The sequence below is a fragment of the Chelonia mydas genome, chromosome 2, assembly GCF_015237465.2.
Source record: "Chelonia mydas isolate rCheMyd1 chromosome 2, rCheMyd1.pri.v2, whole genome shotgun sequence".
NCBI classification, from domain to species: domain Eukaryota; kingdom Metazoa; phylum Chordata; order Testudines; family Cheloniidae; genus Chelonia; species Chelonia mydas.
Window position 1 is genome coordinate 92,398,091 of NC_057850.1, and position 22,671 is coordinate 92,420,761.

Consider the following 22,671-nt stretch of genomic DNA (forward strand, 5'->3'; position numbering starts at 1 on the left):
AGAAATGAGGGGCTCAGGGTGCAGGAAGGGGCTCCAGGCTAGGGCAGGGTGTTGGTGAGGGGTGCAGGCTCCAGGCGGTGCTTACCTGAAGCAGCTGCCGGAAGCAGTGGCATGCCTCCCCCTGGCTCCTATGCGGAGGCATGGCCAGGGGTCTCTGTGTGCTGCCCCATCCACAGGTGCTGCCCACGCAACTCCCATTTGCGCTGCTTCCTGGCCAATGGGAGCTGCAGGGGGTGACTCTTGGGGCAGGGGCAGCATGTGGAGCCCCCTGGTTGCCCCTACATGTAGGACCTGGAGTGGGGACATACCGCTGCTTCTAGGAGCTGCACAGAGCCATGGAAGGCAGGGAGCCTGCCTTAGCCCCTCTCGGCTGCTGAACGGCCCTTTAATGGCCCGGTCAGTGGTGCTGACCAGCGCCGCCAGGGTCCCTTTTTAACTGGACATTCTGGTCTAAACTGAACATCTGGCAACCCTAGTGTGGAGAAGAATATGCACGCTTGTGGTTTCCAAGATGAGGTATTTCCCCAGACACTTCACTTAAAGGCACACTGGTTTAGGTTAAAATATAAACAAGTTTATTAACTACAAAAAGATAGATTTAAAGTGATTATAAGTGATAGCAAACAGATCTAGATTTATTTACTTATTTACTAGATTACCTAGTAAATAAACAAAACCACAAACTAAGCCTAAAATACTAGAAAGATAGGATATGAATTAGCAAATTATCACCCTGGCTGATGATACAAGCAGGCTTATAGATTCTTAAGGGACAAACTGAATTTGCTTTGCAGCTTGGGATCCCCAGGTTCTCATACACAAGATAGAAATCCCTTTAGCCTGGGTCCAGCACTTCCCCCAGTTCAGTCTTTGTTCCTCAGGTGTTTCCAGGAGTCCTCTTCTGTGGGGAGTAAGGAACAACAGATGATGCAAATCCCTGCCTTATATAGCTTTAACATATGGCAGGAACCCTTTGTTCTAAAAACAGTTCCCAGCCCAATTTGTGGAAAAATACAGGCCTCCAAAATGGAGTCCAGAGTCATTTGCACTGGTCACGTGCCCTTGCAAAGTCATAGCAGCCATTACTTACAGACTGGCCTAAACATCCACAGGAAAGCTCACCAGGTGGGGGATTCTGCTCAGGCCTAATTTTTTCCGTAATGGCCCATTACTCTGAATGGGCCTTTACAACCAGCTATTTAGACTGGAAGTATCTTGCCTAGTGAGTGTCACCCAGGTGTGACTACATGTGAAATACAGATGCATGGTCAATATTCATAACTTCAGATACAAACATGATACATGCATAGAAATAGGATAATCATATTCAACAAATCGAAAAATAGACTGCTCATGACCCATCTTGTACAAAATGCATCATAATTATGCCATAGTGATATTGTTATGACATGATTCTGAAGAATATGGGGGTGCAGTGTCACAGGCTGTATCTGATTAAGATTAAAACAGATCTGAAAATAAAAGTTGTGGGACTCCTCTCTGAGAAAGAGAAAATGACAGAACCAGAAAGCTAAGAGGAACTGGCTCCAGCTGGGGAATGGAGGGAAGAGACTTTATTTTGAGTTTATTTTGGAAGGAGACCTCCAAATAAAGTAGACCCCCCAGGAGTAGAATTTTGTCTCGTACTTTTTGACTGTTTGGAGCTTATTTAAGAAGTTCTGAGGAGGGGAAACTGAGGTAGGGCTGCTGCAAAGCCATACTGGTCATGAGGGTGCTTGGGAGATGGCAGTCTGGCCACAGGTCCAGATCCTTAACACATGTAAATTGGCCAAACTCCACTGAAATCAATGGAGTGAATTAATTAACACTAGTTGCACATCTGGCCCTTAACTTGTTTTTGCATTATTACCTAGTTCTTTCTTCACCCGTTTCAGCCAACCAGGGCAATTTCTACATCTTAGGATAGAAAAACTTACATCTACTATAGCTCTACCTGAAGCAGAATTTGGCAAGAAAGCTGAAAAGGCACTTCAAAGTATCATGCCAAATTCATGTCCAGATGAAATTGTATGTATTTCAGAAGTGCTCATACACTCTCACAAAAATGAAAAGCAACTTTTGTTTTAGCTTGAATTCTTTAAAATTAGAATTGGAATATGATTAACACTCTCACTATTGACTCCATTTGATATCTTTCTTAAACACTTGATCATCTAATCAAAGTAATTTTGTCTGGATTAATAGGAGGCAAATGGTCCAAAATTATTATTATTTCTTTCATGTGAAATGGATAGTTCATTTAATTTTTGTTAACCTTTTTAGTGAATTTCTGGCCAACTCATCACTGATCAATTTAGCCACGCAAGAGTGTAAGGAGAAGGAACCCCCCACCCCTCCAACATCTCCTCTCAGTGACCTTTTGGACCTTGGGTTCAGGCATTGAAGGAGAGCAGGAACTACTTATCTGTTACTTCCTTCCCCGCACTCCCAAGGTGAGCAGGTGGGTGGAGAGGATTTAGGGAACAATGGGGAGTAGGCAGGGCCATAGCTCTGCCCACTCAACTCTTTGATCAGCAACAGTGAGCCAGAATGGGGTGGGAAAAAATCTGCACCAAGTAAAAGGCTATAGCAGATCACTTTCCCCTGGAAGAAAATGTGAAAGGGGATGCCAGCAGGGAAAGAACTGTGACTTTTTAACCTTCTCTCAGCGAAAATGCAGCTGCACGCTGCCCCTTCAGGCTCCAGTTAAAGTCTAAAGCTAGCTGGCAGTTAGTGCTGGTGACAGGTTGAATGGGGCTGGAAAGTGTTTCGCTGTCTACCTGCAGCACGTTCCAGAGCATACGAATATCCCCATGCTGCCTCACAACCTCTCTCACCCTGATCTATAGGAACAAGTTTTTTTGACAGAGGAACTTGATCTCTGTCTGTTCATTCCCAGGTTTCTCTGCAGGAGCTGCCAATAAAAGAGTCAAAGTGTTCTGGTGTTTCTATGGTGTGAAAACCTGCCTAGCAGTGGTGTTCGTGTTGATTTCCTAAGAGAGTCTCTCTCTCTCTCTCTCTCTCTCTCTCTCTCTCCTCCCCTCACACATACTGTTTCTACAATTAAAATTAGTAGATCTAACTACTCCCGATATCTATGCGGTGGTACATATTTATAAAGTGTACATCACTGTGATATCTACGCACTCATGTGCAACTGTGATGATGCCCTGTAAAATTAAACTAAAACCAGTCTCCTAATTTGAAATGTAACCCTATATTTAAACTAAATCTGTTCCTGTAGCAGCTAAGGCTCTATTGTCTACGCTGGCACTTTACAGCACTGCAACTTTCTCATTCAGGGGTGTGAAAAAACACCCCCTGGAGTGCAGCAAGTTTCGGCACTGTAAAGCACCAGGGTAGACAGTGCACCAGTGCTGGAAGCTGCACTCCCAGCGTTGTTAGCTACACCCCTCATGGAGGTGCGCTTTTTAGAGCGCTTTAACGTTGCCAGTGTAGACAAGCCCTTACAGTCATTTCACAATTCTCAGATAGGGATTCAATCACATACTCTGAGTCTACTAGGAAATAGCATGATTTCAAGCTGCAGAAATGAGCAACAAGACAAGAGGACAGAACAAAGTGGTTTGGCTTATCAGTGCTGAGATATTAGTCCACATATGTGGGCAATCAGTGAATGGATACCACACAAATACAGTCCAGCCTTTGAAATATACTACACTGCAGCCATGATCTTGTGGCTCCATTTTTTAAGCGAAAAACCTCTTTTATAGCTGCCTTTACCCAGTCAGGAAATCTCAGACTGCTAACTGGTTTAAAAAAAAACAAACAAACAAAAAAACAGGTTTTCTACGCTGTAAACATAATGCTTCTTTTGCACACACATCCCAGTAGACTGAAAATGGATGCTAGAAATAAATTTAAGCTCCATAAGCAGTAACAGTCAACAGTAAGCTTATGGCTACACTGAAATAAAAGACCTGTGGCCCAGGTTTGGCTGACATGGGCTCATGAGACTTAGGCTCCCAGGCTATAAAATAGTAGTGTGGATGTTTGGGCTCAGGCTCTGAGACCCTAAGTAGGAAGGCGATTCATCTGATTTAAAGCTGGACAGTCCTAGATTTGTGCAGCAATGTCCCTGTCTGGTAGTGACTTAGCACCCAACTTGGTTTTGTCCAGTGAAACTGAGAGGAGATAGTCAGAGGAGACTGTGGATGCAGAAAGATGCTGGGGGCCAGGATGGGGAGCAGTGCCTCCATGCAGAGTGACGTAGGCAGGAACAGGCTGATGCAGGGAGGGTCATGCTAGGAGAAGCAAGGGTCACACCTGTGGGGATGGGGATGTCCTGCATTCTGGAGATGTGTCAGTGGCCACCCTAACCCTGAGAGTGGGGCGGATCTCAGAGCCAGGGGTCCAGCTGAAGCCTGAATGTCTACACTGCTATTGTTAGCCCCCCAGCCTGAGTCTTATGTGCCTGGGTCAGCTGCAAGTCTTTTAATCACAGTGTAGACATACCCTCAGTCCTTGCCTCTTATTGGTTGCCCACAATGGATGTATTAGTTGGCAGGACTCTCTAGCTATTGCAATGTCATTTGCAGACATTTCCTTATTTCTACTGTAGCAGATATATTCAATTCAAAGGTTGCCCAAATGTCTACTATAACTGCATTTGGAAGTAGGCCTTCAAATTAAAGAGTCCAAGTTGTGCAGTTCATCTATGAACCCAGAGTCACACTTCTTCGACATTTGGGAACGTTCAGAAGTAGACTTCTCATTCAGACTCATCTCTTGCTAATTTTTTTGCTATTCAGTCCATCAATAGTCTTTAATCCTATTGCCACCCATCATTAGCTAACAGCTATTCTCATTTTTCTTGGCTTTTGATAGTATTGTGACAGATATGCCAAGTCCCTGCAATATCTTTGGAATATCTAATTGAATTAAGTTTAAGTATCTTTGGAGTCCATTGTATTAAATGGAAAGGTTATGTATCATTGTGGCCAATGTTCCCTCTAATTTTTGAAAGGCTGTGTGTGCAAAAATTTCTTCTGTGCAAATTGTTGTGCTTCTGTGCAAATTTTTGTGCACGCGGTGTTTCGCCGGGTGTGCGGGGTTTAGGATCTGTGTGTGCACGCACACGCGCACAGCTTAGAGGGAACAGTGATTGTGGCCCTGGATGTTGAATATAGTCCTTGGATCAATGTGGAAGACAAGAATCATCTTTTTGGACAATAGGCATGAAGTGGATTTTCCGAGAAATAACTATTTGAATGCAAATATCCCACCCCCGGCCTCCAGTTTACGCAAAAACCCAGCCCTTTAAATCCATGCCCTAAGGAGAGGGAGATTGTCTAATGATTACTCATCCCCAGAGTCCCGGCATCAAACACCCAAGCTGTATAAAGGAGTGACTCTCAGATTCCTGGGAATACTTGTTCTGAGCTAACAGCTGTCATGAATATGGTAACCACAGAAATAGCCTTGTGGGGTTTGAAGGATTACCTCCCAGAGTCCTTTTTGGACATGAGGGTGTTAGTATGCCTCTAGGTTCTTTGATTGTTTTTCCAAGCCCCATTTATTCTTAAGGGAATTAGAGAAGAGTTGCATGGTAATTTAACTGTGGGCAGTTATGCTGTTGAAAGCAAAGTGTAGACACAGGCCTGCCTAGACAGTCTGACTTGCTGGGGAACACGCAGTGTAAGCATGGAACTGTCAGTCTGGAAAAACTCCAGTCAGGAGGAACTGAGATGTGGTTCTGTGCTCAAGAGAGGTGATGCCTGGGGAGCTAGAAGTGGGTGCCCTAGCTGGACCACCAGGGAACTCTTGGTGCAAAATGGCAACGGGCATAGTGGTGCATTGGATTACAGGGATCCTATGGGTTTGGTCTGTGCACCAAGGCATCTGACACAAGCCTGAGAGCAGTGCTGATGCAAGCAGGGGAAGATAGCAAGAAAAATCTCATTGTCTCCTTAAGTAAATGTCTCACACAGCATTGTGAATTTTCTCTTTCATAAATTCTTAGAGTTTAAGTCTATTAGGGACTGTTAGACCATTTAATCTGACTGCCTGTATAAAACAGGCAGAGGAATTTTCACCCAGTTATTCCTATATTGAGCCCTATAATCCATGTTTGGATAAAGCAGATCTTCCATCTAGTCTTGATGTGAAGACTCCAGAAACAGAGAATCCACTACTTCCCTGGGTGGTTTGTTTCAATATCTGTTCATCCTCACTATGAAGAATGTGTGCCTTATTTCTCGTGGAAAGTTTTAAAGACTTCATGAGAAGGCTCTGACATCTCCCACAGGAGTCCGGTCTTTCTGTGGTATGTGCTCTGAAGTTTGCTTCGCACTGCAGAAATGTGAAGGTCAAACTTTTATTTAGAAATGATATTTTAAAAATCTCAGCAACTGGCAACATCCTAGGCACTGTCACATGGCACCTCTTCCTGCAATAAGTCTGCATTATAGACAAAAATCTTTAATCAAGCAGACTTCCATCTCTGATATGAAGTTATGTGTCTGTATTATTCTCACCTATTCTCTCTTCAGACTGCATTCCATCTCTGCCATCAGGTCCTAAATGGTAAAATATGATTCTATGTAATGAATAGACTGTTTTCACCCTTTTCAGTTTTACCCACTGTACTCCCAATACCTCTCCTATCTGCTACTGATAAAGGAACAATTTTTCTGGCTGAAAGTCAGGACACTCATCTTAATTGCACCAGTGACATGAAAATAATTATAGCTTGGAATTATTGGCAGTACATCAATGCAGTTTCATAAAGAGTGGGAAGCTTCAACTTTTGTTTGATGGAAGTGCCCCTCTGGTAAAACCGCATCACTTAAACTACTAAGCAGCCAAAGACAGTGAGCTGATAGACATTTTCCTCACCGAGTGCCAGAAATGCCAGCCCATGAAATTACCAATACTGGGCACCATTGCAATTTGCCCTGCCCTTACCCTATATTACTTTGTGCACATTCCATGTAGTACTCCATGGCATATGAGCCAAAATCCAGGTTTTTTTCAAGAGCACCTGCTAGTTTACTGTTGCCCCACAAGTCCAAATTGTGTTGAATTCAGACCCATATCACTCTTATGGGAATCTGGATAATTGTATTTAATGAAGTAAACATTCAAGTTTGAATTAACATCCTATAAACATGGTATTGCTTTTAGCTGGAGCAATAAATAAAATCGTGTTACCTAATAGTTTTTGCCTCTTTTTCCTAGTATTATTTTCTTGGTTCATGCTATTCCCAGATAAATCTAATGTCTTGCTGAAACATCTGCTATTGAAAGGAAGAGATGTTCAAGTTGTTCTGCTGCTATTGGCCCTTGAAAGAAGCTTCTTATTGTTAACACTGATGGTGTTTCTTGTTCTGGTGATAACGGAAAATGTATGAATTATAATTGTCCTCAGTACACACGCTTTTTACCTTTTACTAAAATACTTTCAAGACAAAAATCACCATGGATTCAGGTAGATGCCTGACCAAGTTGACCACAATGGAACTTTTATATGCTTACATTAACCTGAGCAGCCAAAGTCATGGATAAATGTCAGATGACGTAACAGAATCAAAAGAAACAAAGTGAGTTGCTCTATGCAGGATCATAGTTTCTCATAAAATTGATAGGATGATAATCCACTATACCACAAGCTTTTTAGAGAAAAAGTAATTGTCTATTTGTTTGCAGTGTTGTTGTAACCATCCTTATCCTAGGATATGATAGAGAGAATTGCGTGAGATAATATCTTTTAATGCTGTGGTTCTCAACCAGGGGTACACATACACCGAAGTCTTCCAGGGGGTACATTAACTCATCTAGATATTCGCCTAGTTTTACAACAGGCTACATTAAAAGCTCTAGCGAAGTCACCACAAACGATAATTTCATATAGACAATGACTTGTTTATACAGCTTTATATACTATACACTGAAATGTAAGTAAATCAATTGGAATATAAATATTGTATTTTATAATTACATGGTAAAAATGAGAAAGTAAGCACTTTTCCAGTAATAAAGTGTGCTGTAACACTTTTGTATTTTTATGTATGATTTTGTAAATAAGTAGTTTTTAAGTGAGGTGAAACTTGGTGTATGCAAGACAAATCAGACTCTGGAAAGGGGTACAGTAGTCTGGATAGGTTGAGAGCCACTGTTTTAATGGACCCACTTCCGATGGTGGAAGAGCCAATCTTTCGAACTGCACAGAGGAGAGCTTGACTCTTCCACCAACAGAAATGGGTCCATTGAAAGATATTACCTTCTCCTTGTTGTCTATCCCATAAATCTTATTTATCATAGCACCATATGTTTGCATGATACTTTACAGAAATTTAAAAGAAAAGGTCTCTGCCCCAAAAGTCTCACACTGTAAAGCAATTTGATCTGCTTAGCTCTAATTGCAGGTTTGGCACCTAAAATGGCCAAAATGATCAATCTGTTTTGTTGCTGTTAGCCCAGGAAAGACAACCATGTAAGTACAACAGTGCTAACTGAAAAATTGAAAACAGTTGAATAATTAATATACTGAGGGAATTCACTGTCTGCCTATGAACACTTCAGCAGTGGAAAAAGGCTGAATTAATCAAGAATATTATTTGCTGGGAATTAATCACTCACTTGTAGTCATGACTACAGCATTAGAAGACTGCTTCATAGAAAAATGTCATTAGTAAAATGCAGGAAAAGTTCAAGGGTCTGATCCACAGGTGTTGTAAATCAGCATAACAACTTGGACTTCAGTGGAGGTATGTCAGTTTCTAAAAGCTGGGGATCTAGCCTTCCAGAAGGCTTCTTTAAAAAAAAAATCCAGGACTTCTTAATATACTCATTTAAAACAACAACAACAACCACACATGCACACACACAAACCCATGCCTTATGATGGGTAACATATGATAGACTCCACACTGACCAGCTAAGTCTCCACATATTCTCCATCAGAAAGAAAACTCCTCTTGTTCAGCTTTGAGAATATAGACCTCTACCCAGTGAGCTAAGGAGCAGGTTAATGGAATCTTCTCAAATAGGCCCTGACTCAGCCAAATATTTAAGCTTGTGTCCAACTTTAAGCATGTGAGTAATCCCATCAAGTCAACAGGACTACCCATGTGATTTAAGTACCTTGCTAAATCTGGGCCTTTTTGAAATAATAATAACTCCAGATGTTTTTATTTCTCTGATAGCTGGGGTAAACATACACTTTTGTCACTATTTGAGAGAGAGAAAGAGTATGATTAGTGTGAAAGTTTTGTCACCATGAGTTTAGGATGGCTGCATCATTCGTGGGAGATAAAGCCACAACTAAATAGCATAGGTCATGCTGGATGAATGATTATTTAATGTTCATTTAAAATATACTTTTCCCATTTTTCTTTCCAATGAACCTGTTTGCTAGAATACATGCAAAAATGAACCTGAAGGGGCACAAACTCAGTTAAACCATTCAATGTTTCTTTGAAAATATATTCAGATAAAACTCTTGATGAGTTCACCTGTTCCTCACCCCATTGGTAGAGCATCTTGACACGCTCCACTATTGTAGCAGGAATCAGAAGTTCTGGATTACATGACAGTATTTGGAAGATCCAGGAAAACACATCAACAGAAAAAAAAGACTCCAACTCTTGAAAAGGGATTCTGCTTTGTTTTAGCCAGTTGTACTTAACTCCTGCTTGCTGTTTTTAAGATTCTGTGCACATTCATCTTCTGTTGAAACTAGCCCCACACACTTCAGTTCCAGATGCTGAAACTAAATGGATTTTGAGTATCTACTCAATTATGTCCTATAATTGAGCTACTCACCCCTAGTTTTTGGAACTAGATGAGTTTTTGAAGGTGAATGAGTATTTCAGAGATTGGTGAATAATTTGTATGCATCTGTAAGAAATATATAATACATTCACATTATTAATCCATCTCTAAAGTACTCACTCACTTTCAAAAATTCATCCAATCCCAGAAATTGTATTGATTAACAAAACTGACAATAAATATGTTGTGCTTTATCAAAATTGTGATAGAGGTATATGAAAAAAAAGTGTGTGTACATGTGTATAGCAAATTAATATGAATGAGCTGTTTGAAAATGAGTTGAGTTTTCTGCATTGGGCTGATTCAAAGATACTAACCAGAGGAAGACTTTCCTTCTGTTGCCTATGTCTAGCTCTTTTCATTTTATACTTCAGTAGTTTTACTAGGACTCTTTTCAGGAGTTGAGGTCACTTTGGGGAGGGAAAGACCTTTTCTGCAAAACAAAAATTATATTGACATGTCACAGTTTTGAGACAATTGTACCTGTATGTTCCCCTTACTGTTCCCTTAAGGTCGCCCACTTAAAGGTTTCCAGCGCCCAGCCATCACCTCTCCTGGTGGAGAGCTGCATCTCACTCCCTTCTCACTAGAGGTTTTGAGGCTCCACAATCCCCTGATCTACACTGAAATATCCCCGGCAAGATCATCCTCCTAAAAGACCAACACATGTACTTTCATTTCTCTCCAAGGGCTATGACCAGTGTATTACCAGCAGTTACAGGTTACTACATGGCTTTTTCTAAGCAAGCACATTTATTCTTAAACTAAAAACATTACAAAGAAAAGCAGATTAAAAACAATGGAAGAACCTATCCACATGCTAACACGTTTACCAAAGGTAACCCCAAACTCCAAGATTGAGCTCTGGTAGGTGTCAAATGCCACAAATTACTTTTTCCAAGTTCATATCAGTTTTTCAATCAGGAACCAGAAGGGAGGCCCTGAATCAGTTTAATCTCGGGATATTTATTCCAAAGTCTTTCTTTGTCTGTTGGCTCTGTAGAATCCAGTTTGAACCAGAATATGAGAGCCTCGCAAGGTGGTAGTACCTCTCTGGAGGTGTTATAACCAATAATCTCCTACTGTTTTCACTTCCTGAAGGAACTGTGGTAACCCTCCCTCATGGCGGGCATACAATCCATGGACACAACGATATGTAAACCATTCATACACGTAATACAATACAGTATCCTACAGATATTGCAGAAGGTAGCTCTATTTATCACAACTTGGATGAGATCTATAATGTGGTCTAGTCCATCCTGAGGTAGGTCTTTAGTTTTAAGTTTTACATTTATATATATATATATATTCCTGTTTCCATACCCTTTGTTGCCTTTGGCGTCTGGTGATTTCTTTCTTTACCTTTGTTACGTAGAAGGAATTGATGAGTACAACTTGAAATCTGTCCATACTTGTGGCAGTGTGTAGAGCACAGACACTGCAAACCCTGCTAGCATGAGTATAATTAGCAGTGTAGCTGGTGAGGCACGGCTGAGTTGCATACAGTACAGACATGCAAAAACCTTAGGGTTAAATACCCTACACAGCTCTCTATACACCCAGGCAGTGCCTCTGACAACTACACTGCTATTTTTTGCAGTGTAGTGTCCCACTGCCAGAACTTTTCCCTGCTGCAGTTAAGGGCTCTACCCATAGGTGCCAACTTTCTATTGTGCTGGGGGGTATTCCCGCCCCCCCCCGGCTACACCCACACTCCATGCCTTCCCCAAGGCATCACCGCTTCCCAACCCTCACTAGTGCTTTTTATGTAGCTTGTTGTAAAACTAGGCAAATATCTAGATGAGTTGATGTACCCCCTGGAAGACCTCTGTGTACCCCAAGGGGTACACATACTCCTGGTTGAGACCCACTGATCTAGGCTATATTGTCCCAATTTCTAATGAGAAGGTCATGTGAGACAGTATCAAAAGACTTACTAACGTAGAGATATAGCACATCGATTGTGTCCCCCCATCCATAAAGCTTCTTATGCTGTCAGAGAAGGCTATTAGCTTCGTTTGACGTGACTTGTTCTTGACAAATCCATGTTGTCTGTTACTTATCCCCCATCTTCTAGATTCTTACAAAATGATTATTTGCTCCACTATCTTTCTGGTACTGAAGTTAAACTGACTGGTCTATAATTTCCTGAGGAGTTCTTATTCCTTTTTTTTTTAATGCTAGGTACTATATTTGCCCTTTTCCATTTCTCTAGGATCTCTTCCCTCCTCCACAAGTTCTCAAATATAATTTCTAATGGCTCTACCAGTTCCTTAAGTATTCTAGGATGTATTTCATTAGGCTCTGCCAACCTGAAACCATCTAAGGCTATACTACAACTTGAGTCAACATAAGTTATGTCGCTTGGGTATGAATTAATCCCCCTGCTTGATGTAACTTATGCCAATTTAAGCACTGGTGTGGACAGTGCTATGTCAATGGGAGAGCTTCTCCCGCTGACATAGCTACCATTGCTTGCACAGGCTGGAGTAATTAAGCCAACAGGAGAGCTCTAAGCAATAGCCTAGCTTGTCATTTTTTAACTTGTTCATTTTCTATTTTACCCTCAGATCCTACCGCATTTACGCTGATGTTCACTATGTTAGTCATCTAATCATTGCTAACCTTTTGGGAGAAAACTGAAACAAATGAGACATTTAAGACTTTGGCCATTGCTGTATTTTCTGTTATTGTCTTTCCCTCCTCATTGAGGGCTTACCCTGTCCTTGGTTTTCCTCTTGCTTCTAATGTATTTGTAAAATGTTTTCTTGCTACACTTTATGTCCCTAGCTAGTTTACTCTTGTTTTGTTCCTTTGCCTTTCTAGTTTTGTCCCTACATGCTTGTGTTTTTTTTTTTAATATATTAATCCTTTGTAATTTCACCTAGTTTCCACTTTTTGTATGACTTTTTTTTTTAAGTTTCAGGTCATTAAAGATCTCCTGGTTAAGCCAGGGTGGTCTCGTACTATACTTCCTATCTTTTTTGTATGTAGGATAGTTTTCTCTTGTGCCCTTAATAATGTGTGTCTTTAAAAAAGTGCCAACTCTGAACTCTTTTTTTCCCTTAGACTTGCTTTCTATGGTATCTTATCTACCAATTCTGAGTTTGCTAAAAGTCTGCCTTCTTGAACTCGATTCAAAGCCAAAATCTGGCTTGATTTTTTAAATGTTGTTTTTGTTTTAACACTTAATCAGAAAAGAACAAGGGGTGAAATCCTCACCCTACTGAAACCAATGTCAAAATTCTTGTGGCATTCAGTGGGTCCAGGGTTTCTCCAGGAATATCTAAAATACATCCTTTTCTTAGTTGTGTAACATAGTTTAGGACATGTTCCTTTAAAATTTGGAAGACAATAATATACAGTTACAGGTGGGGTAAATAAGAGTAGGTCAAATGCGATCAAATTAAGCTATTCTGTGCTACATCAGATTAGGCTTATGTTCACTATCTTCTTTTGATCAGTGGGAATGTTTCTTAATCAAACAATTGTTCAGAATATTTTACCGCTTTTTTCCCCTCCTTCACTTACTATTAGATGATACACAAAATATATAACATGCACCTATAACAAGCATTAGGGTTAAGTTCTTTTTTATTATTATTTGTAGCAGCTACAAACATCATTCTCCAAGTAGCCTCTGTATACAAAAAAACCTCAGAACACTCAATAAATTTAAAGCTATTACAACAAGCAAATACATTTACAAAGGGCTGGAGCCAGTGGTTTGGCTCTCTTTTTATGAGCTGTCTGAATTATGTTGACAATCTAATAATGCGCCTGAGTAGCTAAAGGCTGATACAGGCCTGCAGGAGACAGTAATGTTGCTGCAACATCTTATTACATTAAAGACATCATGGAGATAAATGAGACTAATGCAGTTTGAAAATGATCATCTCCCTTGGCTTAAAGAAGAAGTTAAGTATATAAATAAATATTGTGCATACGCTGTGTGTGTGGCCATGTATAAATAAATATTGTGTGTATATATATGTGTGTGTGGCTTAGATATTTTCAATATAAAAATTATTGAATTGAACATTATAGTAAAACATCACTATCTGTTTTCAAAGCCAAAAGTATAATTAGCAGAGGTAGAAACCACAGTTTTCCGTTATCTTCAGACCATAGCTATTGCGTTGAGCAAAATCATAAAAGTGACATTATATGGCGAAAGTAATGAAGTGTGGGTAGAAAAGTAGCAGTGTTGACATGCAAAATGAGACACTTCATGACTGTATGTGCTTGTAAATGAAATATAGTCCAAATATTGCTCTGTGCAGAATTTCGGAAAGCACTTGAAGGGCTTATTTTATCCTGTTTTTGAACTGTAACATTTATTAAACTAGCATGATTATTTTTAAGCATGATCATTTACTTTTTCTTTCACTTTTCCCAGGTTTAAAGGATATTTATTCTAGGACAATATTTGTAATAAATAACTCACAGCCCTATTTATGATGCTGCAATTTATTTATTTTTCCTAAAACACAGATTATGATTTGTCATTTAGCAGGACTGACAAAATGCTATTGGAAACTCACTAATAAGATAAAGATTATTTATATTTAATAGAATAACTGACATAATAAATTTAATGCTGTGCATCACAAGATTTACACTTGCTCTTGAAATATCATGCCAGCTAGTATGCTCGGTTAGCAGATGTAAGTCAGATAAAAATATATATATTAGACACAAAATAAGCAAACAGACCTGGTGAATTTCACTTCTGCTGCTCATCTAAAGACAAACAGACTTTTTCATTTCTTTGTGTGTGCCCCTCTTTTTTAACTGGAAATGAACTGGGAAGTAAAGACAGGGTAAACCAGGGGATGCGGGAAAATGTCTTCGCACTGCCTGAAGGAGAGGATGTCTGTTCAGGTAAAAAGAAAAGAGAATCATATGGAAACATGAACTTGCCCTACCTTATTTTTCATTGGGTCACTCATTTTTTTTAAATTTAGAAATGAAAATGCATTCATTAGGCACTAGTACCATTTATTATTAATTATTATTTGTATTTATTATTTTATTACTGTAGTGCCTAGACACTCCAGTGGAGATCAGAACATCATTGTGGTCGGGGTTCAAATACATAGTAAGAGCCAGCTTTTAATTTTTAGTGCTTACAATCTAAATAATTGGTACCACATTCATTTGTGTGTACATTACATTTATACAACTCATCTGTAATACATATTCAAGGACAGCGTTAAAGAGGATGATCGGTGGTATTACAACTTATGGTATATTTGCTAATCTTGCCAAAAATTCACATTGAGCTCCTATGGGAATTGATAAAATAGAACATGAGACAGACAGCACAGAGGTGTTGGTCATTCATAATAAAATTTGTATTAGTGAGATCTCTCTTTGTTAATCAGGTAAAGTGTGTGCCAGCCCAGAGCAGGACATGGAGTAAGCTACATACCAAAGAGAAACAGCAGATTCTCAGAGTCTCTAAAACAGCATCATTATCTTCTGTGGCAAAGTAATATTAATGGGGGGCAGTTATTGTTTTCCAACCAGGAAGAGGAAGAAATCTTATGCTTACTCGTTGACACTCATATAAGCAACTGCTACTTTCAAGCATCCCAAAAGAAAGAGTCATGTTATATACATAGGATGTTTCATTCAATTTAATAGGCAACAGCAACATAGTCTGCTTGCTTGTTTAAAAAAGTATCAAGGTAGTGAAAAACACTGAGTCATATTCATTCTTGGTGTGACTCCAGTGAGTCAGTTAGAATCATGTAAGATGAACTCAGCCAAATATCTCTAAGACCTAAAAACAGATAGACCCTAGTTTAGATAATGACATCTGTACAAAACATAATCTATACATTTATACAATTGGTAAGTGATACAGTTAGGGATGGGTTGGCAAAGAGAGATAGTCCACAATTAGACTTATAGGATGTTCTTGACACAGCCCAGATCATCAGGTACTCACTTGAATCGCATAACTTAACCTCTGTAGCAAATTACCTTTTTCAGACACCATCACCACCTCCTGGGTGCAGTAACCAAGAGATAAGGTTACCTATCATAGGTAACCTAACTACTCTAGAAAGAAACCTTGAAGGACGATCAAATATGTTAGAACCATTCTGGTGTCCACTACAAATTGCTGGTGAGAAAGTTGCAGTCCATTTTGATAGCAGGATTTCAGGTGCTTTGAGAATGGAAGGTGGAGTTCCCAGACTACAAAGAACAAAAGTCTATTTATTTTTGCCAAAGGCACCCAAAATTAGGAGAAACCAGGACATGATTAAATACACTTCTGAATAGGGATGTGTGTCAGTTCTGGGCAATTGCACCTGTATTTCCTCTCAATGGCCCAGTTAGGGCACCCAGATGTTAGACTATCAGCTCAGCAGGTGTGGCCTGTCCTGGACAGAGACATGTGTCTCGCTCCCTTTTGACCACGGTGAGTCCAGGCTGAACTGCTCCCTGCCTTCAGTGTGTTACTCCCAGCAAAGACAGTCTACCTAAAGACACCTGCTTGATTTCTCTTGGGAGACTGATCAAGGGATTGTTACCACACAGTTCTTTTTAAGCAAGCTTACTTTATTCTTAAGGTAAAAAGCATTACACAGAAAACATAACTAACTTCATGACAAACTCATTGACCTGCTAAAATCTTAGTCTCTGTCCTCTCCATTTGTCACCAGTATTGCTGTATTTCAATTTCAGGCTTTGTGGCCTGAAAGACCATCAGTTTTTGCATGTGCCATTTTTTTGAACACCATCTTAATAAGATGCAGCATAGTTTGTAAACAAGAAATTGCTTGCTGTTGTATGAAAGGAGTAACTCTGTTATTTCTGCTGTTCCTTCACAGCTTGATAAACCTCATAGGAATAAAGCACCCTACCTTCACACTGAAAAGTTCACAAAGCACTAAAGCTTTACTAAAGAAAATGTTACAGAGAGCAACCTTGAAGCTTCATATATAATAACTCTAAGTGATGTGGTATTCAAACACGCATTCTAAGTATGATACGTTTATGGCCAACATAAGTACCCCTATTACATTATTGTTTGGGATGTTAACAATATTAGCCTCTAGCTCTCCTTTCTGCATTCTGCTAACATCCTTACATGTATACAAAATAAAATTAAACTTGCACCAGTAGGGGTTTATCATGATAGAGTGACCTATTCTCTCCATTAAAGTGATTGAGAAATCACTATCCATGGCGTGGGCTGCCACATACACACGTCACAAAACAACATAATTTCTCCCTAATCGTTTGTTTTTCTTATTTCAGAGCTAAATTGCTTGTGTCATATTGTGCCTGACCAGAAATTCTGGTGCAGCAGAGCAGTGCTCAGGATAAGACCAGAGTTGGGGGGCGGGGGGAAGGTAGCTTTTGCATTCTGGAAACATTCTTGCAAATAAATCCTCACCCACCTGAGTGATCACACAGAAAAGCAAATTAAGGCAGCTGGGAGCTAGAATGAAGCAAAACACTGGTAGGTTACCTTTGCAAGGACAACTTATATATATATATATATATATATTTCATTCACCCATCTGTATTTCTAGGACTCAACTCTCCCCTGCATCTGACCTCTCTCAACACAGGGTTTCTAAGGAGCTCCTCTAGCTTTTACCACCAGCGTAGAGAGATTTGCTCCTCCACATCCCCCACCCTTTCTCCATCACAATCTTTCCTTTTCTCACTATGGTGTCCAGGGAGCGCAGTTGGCACAGTCACCAGAAAAGGGTTCCCCCCTACAGCTGGAATGTTCTACTGACCATTTCACATCCGAATCTACCCCTTTTAACAGATTGTGTTGGAGAATATTTACAACAACTTAGTGTTCCTGTTTATTCTGTGGCTATACTGTATAAAATCAAATATTATTCAGTCCTCTGTATTTCATTGCTTGCCACGTTTCTTGAATGTGAATATCATAGATTTCTTGCAGGATAGCTGCAATACAGTCCATTTATTGAGGATGCCACACAAATTCAGTGGTCACATAAACAATTCTGTCCAAACCAGACAAAATCTTAGGACAACATTTTGACAAAACAACAGACTGAATAAGAGTTTTTGTCTAGTTTTGTTTATTCTATGAGATACACAACAGGCCAGATAGTCCATGGAGTTATGCTGATTTATACTGGTCGAGAATCTGATCCAATGGGTATCACTCCTATTACTTGTTCAGTATAATAGTTTGGTCATGCCAGCATGAGCAATTGTATTTTGGAAAAAGCTACAATATACCTATTCATCTTATAGATATACTCAGTAGACTTGTGTATCCCACATTTGCAGGCTGATGTTGGGTATCTGATTTTTCCCATGCAAATACTCATTTTCTTTGTAGGTACAGTGGTAACACATACTCATCATTTAGGCATCAGTCTTAGAGATATTTTGCAACTGATTAAATAGCAGGTAAAATGGCTAGCATGCTGATGGCAGAAATCTTGTTCTGATTCTGACTGTTGTACAGGGTGTGCAAGCAGAGAAGGTACTTCAGCTCCTCCTATTTCATCTACTATGTCCCAAACAGAAGAACGTTTCCAGATTATCATTATTATTCTATTTATTTGTATTGCAGTAGCACCTTGAGTCTGCAATCAAGGATCCCGGCCCCATTGTGCTAGATGCATATTTTTCAGTGAACTGGTTTTGTTATTTTTTTAACAAAAAATGCTGCTTTGATGAAACCAAAATTGTTTGCAAAACAACTAATCTTCAACTAATCTTCCAACTCAAAAAATCTTTTGAGAAAAAAGTTTCAAAATGGTCAAAATGCCCATTTCAACATGATCGAATTGCAAAGTTTTGATTTTGTTCAAGTTGAAGTGACTTTGTTTCCAAAATATTAGTAACTTTAGAGGAAAAAGTTTAAGAAGATTGAAATCTAAACAAAAACATTTCAAAATTATCAAAGCAAAATGAAGGGAATGACACAAACCAAAAATTTTGTGGGGGTTTTTGGTTTGTGCAAATTTAAGATTTGAACTCATCATCCCAGTTTCCTTGAAACAACACAAAAGAAATAGACAAAAGATAGGTGAGATAACAGTAAATTGAACATATTATGCAGATTAAACAGCAGCCCCATTTTGCCACCTGCCTAGTCTTTGCCAGACATCAGTGTTTTCTAGACATCATAACTGGCAGCGATAACAAGCTGGACAATCCATGTTGTATCCACCTGGTTACTTTGCAGCTAATATTTCTCCAGTCCAGGCTGCATTGTCAGCCTTCATAATGGCAAAGTCATTTATTAGAGGAATAAACCCGACTGTTCTCTTCTTGAGTTTCAGCTGATATCATTCATGTTGGAGGTGCTGGTGGCATTCAGGTTACAACATGCAAGGTAGAGTCAGGCCCCTCCTGCTTAGTGAAGGCCAGCGGAGAGGTAAGCGTGGCCATTTTTAATTTGTTTAAATAATATTGCCGCATGCATCTGAAAACAAAGAATGGCAAGCAGTGTTTATTGCTGTTACACATGAACCATATGTTTGGTTTTTGGTGGGTCATACCAGACAGTGGTGTTTTATTTGGGGGTATAGGGAAGGAGAAAATGACAAACCTCAGAAGTGGGGGAAGGAGCTGGTTGGAGCAATGAGACTGCTGCTGTGTAGTAGTGCTCTTCTGTACTGCTACAGTAACTTGTTACTCCTGCTGCGCTGTGACTGCAGGTGAAAGTCACCTTTTGATCAGATAATTGCATTCAGGGAACATCCAGCCATGAACATACAATTATTTGTTCTGTTTTCCTCTGCCTACGTGCCCTGAGAAAAGGCATCTGGCTTAAATGTGCCATTATGTACCAACTGAGAGTTTTAACTGCCTCCTGGTGTTACTGCTGCTGCTGAGTCTTGCCGTCCATCAGCAAACAAGAAGCATTGCTTCTGGATGGGCACAGGGCACCATCAGGAGGTCTTTAAAACTATGTAAATTAAAAACAATCCAATGAGGTTTCAAACTGAGTAGAAGTTACGTTCACTTCCATCTCTCCCCACCCTGTGCTAAAGAAAAAACTCAACTTATTCTGTATATTCTCCAGTTCTCATTCCCTGGGAGTTGTGGCTTTTAGTGAAGCTGCAATCATCCATTCTGCATTGGTACCAGCTTCTTAGTATAGTCAACTGAAAGCACTGATTAAATTTCTGATGGAATTTTTCCATCATATAGCCTTGCTTTGTCATTAAAATTTTACTTCATAAGACATGTACAACCACAAAAACAAGAAAGCATATTGTTTACTTTCCAAACGATTCAGTATTGAGTAATAATAAGCAGCAATGCCTAGTCATTTTAGCTATTTATATCCACGACCAAACATTCTTAAGAGTCAATTAATACTATACATTTTTTATGACCAGCTATCAGCAGTTCACATGGGCATAGCTTATTGCTTAGCTCTCTAGTAAATGACATAGCTGATTTATCTGCATTCAAGTGCCGTGGTTTTTAAAACCCTCCCTAAAACACACACTGTTACTGTTATGTAAAAGCATGAAACCAGTTTTGAAAACAAGGCTTAGGGCTGAAAGGAGGCCAGAAAACAAGCTATTAGAACAGTCCAGACCTGATGGAGACAGGGGAGGGTACTTCTCTGCAGAAAGTCTCTCTCTTGGAGTGAAATGTGCATTGATTACATAATTCCTCAATAGCTAAATCCTCAGGCTTCTTGTGTAGATGCAGTACACCGTGAGAACTAATAGAACGCTCCCTCCAAGGGAGAATGACGTGGGAGGACGCTGGTTGGTAGGGGTGAAAATTCTAAGGTTTCTCTCACAGAGTTTTCCCAGGATTGTTCTGTTGGGACTGGAGTTGCTCCTCAGAAGTCTAGGCAGACCCATCCTCCCAACCTTGCTGCCCCAAACCCACCATTGCAATTCCAGGGGATCTCAGGGGTTCAGCTACAATCTATGCTTCTTGCATCTGTGCCTTGGCCCTTTGTCAGCATGGCAGCAGTGCACAGTCAACACTGGATTCATACCCTAAATACCAATGTGCTTTTGTGCATGAGTAAAGATGTTTAGGGCGCTTGGTCTCTGATCAGTCTCTCAAGTTGACCCCTATGATAAATAATGGAACTGGTCAGGAAACTACCCCATCCCACTTCCTTTCCCGTTCTCCCCCCCGCCCCAAGTTTTTGCTTGAAAAACTGAAAGTTGCTGGTTTTGGCAGGTGAAAAAATGAAGGATTTTTAACAATCTTCAAATAATTTTTCAATGATATGGACTTGTTAAAATTTTCATTTTGACTGAAAAAAGGCATTTTCTGTAATATTTTAATATATATATATACACACACATACACACACACGGAAGGAAAAAAAAAGCTAACAGTCCAACAAATTACTGCTAAATAAAAAACCCATTTTAAAACTAATAATAGCTCCTACCTTTGAAAATCTTCGACTTCCATGTAGCCAAATGAAGAAATGCATATCCCATGTCAAAAGTTATTATTTTGTCATGGTTATTTTTAGTAAAAGCCCCGGACAGGTTGAGGGCAATAAACAAAAATTCACGGAAACCTGTGACCTGACTTTTACTAAAAATAACGGGGGGTGGACTGACTGCAGTTGGAAGCGGGGAGGGAATAACAGCTCCCTCCACCACAGAGGTTGCAGACAGCGCTGGGGTTCCCGCTGCCCGCAGCACCTGGGAGCTCCAGGGCCCCCACCCCTGGTGGCTAACAGCTCCAGTCCCACTGCTTCAGGGCTGAAGCTGAAAAACCTAACATGGAGGTCTCCGATAGTCACAGAATCCATGACCTCTGTGACAACATCTTGTCCTAATATATTTCATAAGACAGACATTATGGTAGCTTTTTATTTGACATTTACTTATCCTTACCATTAATGTGTTCTAATATGTCACAGTTAATTTTTTTATGTGGATGCAGTTAATATTTAACAGTTTTCATTGAAAGCATGGGAAAAGAGGGATCACTCCAGAATAGTCATCTTGTAACACTTCTCAAAGTGATTCTGAGCATAGAGGTTGCGGGAGCGAGCATAAAAAACCACTAATGATGTGAGTTGATTGTGAGTTTTCCAGACCAATGAAATTCCTAATGCAACATGTTTCTGACAGAAAATAATAGTATGACAGATAATGCAGGAACAAAATGTGTGTTAATATATACTATTGTATTCATAAATTTTAATAGAAATATTTATCAAAGCAAGAACTGTTAAAGAATTCTGTAGGCTTTCTGCCATTGTGGTAGGATGAATGATGAATCAGATATAACATAGGGTTTCTTAATAATTTATTGGGTCATGAGTTATGGTTTTATTCTATTGAAAATTATTAGATGGGTTTGCCTCAGGCAGACAGTATGGTATATGAAAAAGGAAAATAGATTAAGCAAACTCTCAGTGTGTTTAATCATTTCAAACAGGGCACTGGTTAAAGGCGCTGACAGATTTGTCATTCATTCAACAGACGTTTTTACCTCCACACAGCATACTCACAAGATGGGAGTTGTCAGGGAGGCCCTGAAAATGTGATGTTTATAATGAATAGTTTGCATAATCCATTATTTTCACACAAATTATGTATTTTCTCAAGAAAGGAGGGCAAGGGACAGAACAGAGTGTAGAAGGTCATTTTTCAAGGAGGATGGTATTGAAGTAGCTCTTTTCATCCCCAATTCTTGTTATTCAACTGTGACCAGCCAGCGTCATGCCTCCTTGTGCTACCAAGCAGGAGATAGAATGAACTATTGTTACTGCAGCTTCCTTTTCTTCAGCTGGCGCTTCGGCCTTCTGGGAGGTTTGTTCAATTTGTATTGAGTAACAACAGTTGCCATATATTTAAACTAAAAATAATAATATAATCAATGCACAAGTGTAATTACAGTCTTGACAGTTGA